This window comes from Vulpes vulpes, chromosome 13 (assembly GCF_048418805.1).
Source record: "Vulpes vulpes isolate BD-2025 chromosome 13, VulVul3, whole genome shotgun sequence".
NCBI classification, from domain to species: domain Eukaryota; kingdom Metazoa; phylum Chordata; class Mammalia; order Carnivora; family Canidae; genus Vulpes; species Vulpes vulpes.
In genome coordinates, this window is record NC_132792.1 from 160209678 (window position 1) to 160214677 (window position 5000).

A 5000-nucleotide genomic window follows, 5' to 3' on the forward strand; every position below is an offset into this window, starting at 1 on the left:
AGAGAGAGAGACAGAGACATAGGCAGAAGCAGGCTCCCCACAGGGAGCCAGATGTGGAAATGGGTCCGGACTCGGACACTCCCCCCCCCCGCCGCCCCAGAATTGGGCCCTGACCCAAAGGCCGATGCTCAACCCCTCAACCACTGAGCCACCCAGGCGGCAGACTGTTAACTCCTAGAAACCTCAGTCTCTGGTGAAAAGCCAGTAGGAACCACGGGCACATTGCCTATCATACCAGAAATCCTTAGATTGTCAAATGGATGAATACATGTGATAGTTTTTAGAAACACGTGTGTGTGTGTGTGTGTATGCGTATGTATTGTTGGGCTGGCTGAGAGACAGGGGCACCCAAAATGGCGGACATCTCAAACTGGGTCAAAATGGCTGATCTTCCCGTCAAAGCAGCAGCCCTGACCACCACATCATCTCCAGTAAGTCGAAGCCTAGATGGGAAACCGAAACTTTCCATCCAGGACTTTCCATCCAGGAACCACGCCCACCCCCACCCCCTCCCCCGATACTACCCCACCCCACCCCCCCAGCCAATCACCTAAGGACACAGTGTTCCCTTGTCTAATTTGGCAAGGGACCCACCCGGATCCAGAGCCGGAACCAAGAAGGCTTAAAAACCCCCACAGTCCCCAACCCCGCGCGACTTCCCTGTCTCTGGCCACCTCTCCGAGTCATGGAACCTCGCCCAGGAGCGCTCCCCATTAAAGCACTCTCGAACCTACTGCCTGGCTCTGCTGGTTTTCTGATATTTCTCCGCTGTTCATTTTGTAAAAACCTAACATGTAGGACACAAATTTTTTTTTTTTTTTTAAGATTTGGTGTGTCTGTGAGAGAGAGAGAGAGAGAGAGAGAGAGAGAGAGGCAAAGACAGAGGGAGAAGCAGGCTCCAATGCAGGGAGCCTGACGTGGGACTCGATCCCGGGACTCCAGGATCACGCCCTGGGCTGAAGGTGGCACTAAAACGCTGAGCCACACGGGCTGCCCTGTATGATACAATTGTTAAGGAAGCACGAAACAGGGGATCCCTGGGTGGCTCAGCGGTTTAGCACCTGCCTTCGGCCCAGGGCGTGATCCTGGAGTCCCGGGATCGAGTCCTACATCGGGGGTTCCTGCGGGGAGCCCGCTTCTCCCTCTGCCTGTGTCTCTGCCTGTGTGTGTGTGTGTGTGTGTGTGTGTGTGTGTGTGTATGTCTCATGAATTGTGAATTAAAATTTAAAAAAAAGAGGAAGGAAAAAAGACACAAACAAACCTGAAACACGTTTACTAACACACCCAGGTATCGGCAGGTTTCCTGAATCAGACAAAAGAGAAACACAAAAACTGAGGTGTAGATGTCGCCCCAGCCGCCCGCCCCCCCCCCGCCGCCCCGCGTCCTCTAAAAACTCAATGTATGTGTTCCCCACTCCCACTGTCAGGCTCCCGTGGTGGCCCAATGGCTCGGGTGATTTTTGCTCCTTACAGGGGGGCGGCGGGATGAGGAGGGGGGGCGGCGATGGCGTTGGAGGCACCCGGGATGATGGCAGAGGAGTTGACCACTCCATCCACAGGAGTGTTGCAGAAACGGGGTGGGGGGGGGTGCGGGGGCCGCGGGGGAGGCGGAGGCGCAGAGGCGGCAAGGCAGTCCCCGCCCCCGCCAGGAGTGAGACAGATTTAAAGGTTTTTATTTTTTTCCTTTTTTTTTTTTTTTTTAAGGATTTCTTTATTTACTCCTGAGAGACACAGAGAGAGGCGGACTGAGACAGATTTAAAGGTTTTTATTTTTTTCCTTTTTTTTTTTTTTTTTAAGGATTTCTTTATTTACTCCTGAGAGACACAGAGAGAGGCAGACAGAGACACAGGCAGAGGGAGAAGCAGGCTCCCCGCAGGCAGGGAACCGGATGCGGGCACAGGACCCCAGGGTATCCCTTCCACCTCCCCCCCCCCCCCCCCCCCCCCGCCCCGCATCACACCCTGAGAGGAAGGCAGCCGCCCAACCACTGAGCCACCCAGGTGTCCACCCGTCCGTCTTGTCCCTCTTTTCCTTTCTCTATCCGTTAACCTTCCAGCCTTCCGCCTCCAACGCCGCCTGTTCCTTCATGTCGGCTTCCTCCTGGAAAACAGGCCTTGTCCGTGGTTGCCTTTCAGCCCTCTGAGAGAGGTGGAGGCGCAGGCAGTGGGTTGGGCATCGGTTCTGGTGCTCGTGTGTGCGTGCGTGCGTGCGTGTGGACTTCGGATTTCTGGCGTCTGCCTGCCTGGCCTGCTTTCCCCGTCTTCTTCGTGATTTGGACTCATGGGAAGTGTGTGTGTGTGTGTGTGGGGGGGGAGTCGGGTCCTTATTTCTCTGGACCACCTCTTGGGTCCCATCCCACGAGGCATCTTTCTGATGGGGTGACCTGGAAGTCCGAACGTAGGGAATTTTCTTCTTTTCTTTTCTTTTCTTTTCTTTTCTTTTCTTTTCCTTTTCTTTTTCTTTTTCTTTTCTTTTTCTTCTCTTGTCTTCTCTTTCTTTCTTCTTTCTTTCTTTCATTTTTGCCGGATTTTGAGAGAGAGAGAGAGAGAGAGAGAAAGGGGCAGAGACCTAGGCAGAGGGAGAAGCAGGCTCCAATGCAAGGAGCTCGATGTGGGGCTGGATCCCCGGATCCTGTGATCACGACGTGCCCCTAAGGCAGATGCTCCACACGGAGCCACTCAGGCGTCCCCGTTTCTGTATTATAAGGGAGACAGACAGGCAACGTGTGTTCAGAGGGACGGAAACAGAGCCCGTGTGCTGAGGTTTCTCGGAGCCCTTTGGACCTTTGGCCGGTGCGAAAGCCAAGGGAGCGGGGCCCAGAAACGTTCAAGGCTGAGAATTCCCTTGCTCAATATTCATTTCGCAGATGCCTGATTGCAAGTGGTATGGAATGGAATGGAATGGAATGGAATGGAATGGAATGGCATGGCATGGCATGGCATGGCATGGCATGGCATGGCATGGCAAAGGTGTCTGTCTGTTTGGGTTACTAGCAGGACCCAGAGAGCCGAAGCTCTCGACCTCAGGGACTTGAAGTTGCAAGTTGGATGCCAGAGATAGAGAGGTAGGCTCAGGCAGGCAGGGCCAGAAAGCTGGCTCGCCCGCCCGGGGAGTCCAGGTGTGAGGCATATGGGATCGCAGGGCAGCTGGGACACAGCCTGGTCCGGATCCACCCAGGTCCAGTAGCGTTTCCCCGACTCAGGAAAACGTCGGGCGCCCAAGCGGGGCCTTCCTTAGGGATGTTTCGCTCCCGCTCCCGCTCCCGCTCCCCCTCCCCGGGACGGGGACATCTGCACCGCTAGGGGGCGCACCGGCCGCCGCCGGCGGCGGCCGCGTCTTCCGAACCACCCATGCCGCCCCGGTTCCGGTTCCGGTTCCGGTTCCAGCCCCCGGGAAGGGCGCACTTGGAAACGTCATCCGAGGCGTCCTGGAGCCCTCACCCCCAAAGATCCGGGACACCGGACGGCGGGCGTCGTTCCCGATCGGTTGTAGAAATGTCCGCAAGGGGATCCCTGGGTGGCTCAGCGGTTTAGCGCCTGCTTTTGGCCCAGAGCGCGATCCTGGAGTCCCGGGATCGAGTCCCACGTCGGGCTCCCGGCATGGAGCCTGCTTCTCCCTCCTCCTGTGTCTCTGCCTCTCTCTCTCTCTCTCTCTCTCTTTCTCTATCATAAATAAATAAATAAATAAATAAATAAATAAATAAATCTTAAAAAAAAAAAAAAAAAAAAGAAATGTCCACAACCCCAAAGCCCTCCTTCCTGCCTCACGTCCCCACGCCCCGGCACCGTGTGCGCAGGGAGAGGGGCCCTCCGCTTTGTCGCCACCGCTACAGCAGACAAGAACACGTCCTCAGCACAAGAACGGTCCCATGAGAATCGGCCCCGTCTTAGCTTATTCCCTAGGCGGATACGGTAGGGTGTCGTCTAGAGATAGACGTAGAGCACGAGGTCGCGTGCGGGAAGCAGAGGAACACGCAAGGCCTTGGGGGAAGCAATGGGGAGTAAGAGGGGTGCGTTAGGGACGCCCGGGATCGAATCCCACATCGGGCTCCCAGTGTATGGAGCCTGCTTCTCCCTCTGCCTGTGTCTCTGTCTCTGTCTCTCTCTCTGTCTCTGTCTCTCTCTCTCTCTCTGTGTGTGTGTGTGTGTGACTATCGTAAATAAATAAAAATCTAAAAAGAAAAAAAAGAAAGAAGAAAAGAAAGAAAGAAAGAAAGAAAGAAAGAAAAAGAAAGAAAGAAAAAAAAAAAGGCCAACTCGCGGCAACGGCGGGTGGCCCGGGCAGTCGAGCTCCGCCTTCAGCCCAGGGCGTGGTCCTGGAGACGCGGGCTCAGAGTCCCACGTCGGGCGTCCTGGATGGAGCCTGATACTCCGTCTCTCCGTCTCTGACTAAAGAAAGAAAGAAAGAAAGAAAGAAAGAAAGAAAGAAAGAAAGAAAGAAAGAACAATGAATAATGAATGAATGAACGAATAAAAAGTAAGCAAATAAGCAAATAAGCAAGTACATCCATCCATCCATCCATCCATCCATCCATCCATCCAAACATCCAAACATCCAAACATCCAAACAAACAAACCTTCCAAGAAAAGAAAAGAAAAAAAAAGGCCAACTTGCGGGAACGGCCGGGTGGCCCGGCGGTCGAGGTCCACCTTCAGCCCCGGGCGTGGTCCTGGAGACGCGGGCTCAGAGTCCCACGTCGGGCGCCCTGGATGGAGCCTGCTTCTCCGTCTTTCCGTCTCTGTCTGATAAATCAATCGATCAATCAATAGTAGGCAAATAAGTAAGTAAATACATACACACATACACACACACATACATACATAGATACATACATACATACATACATACATACATAGAAACCTTCCCCCTCCACCCCCCAAAAAAAGGGAGAAAAAAGAAAAAGGCAAACTGGTGGCGACGCATGGGTGGCACGGCGGTCGAGCGCCTCCCTTCGGTCCAGGGCACGATCCCCGAGTACCGCATCGGGTTTCGCGTGCGG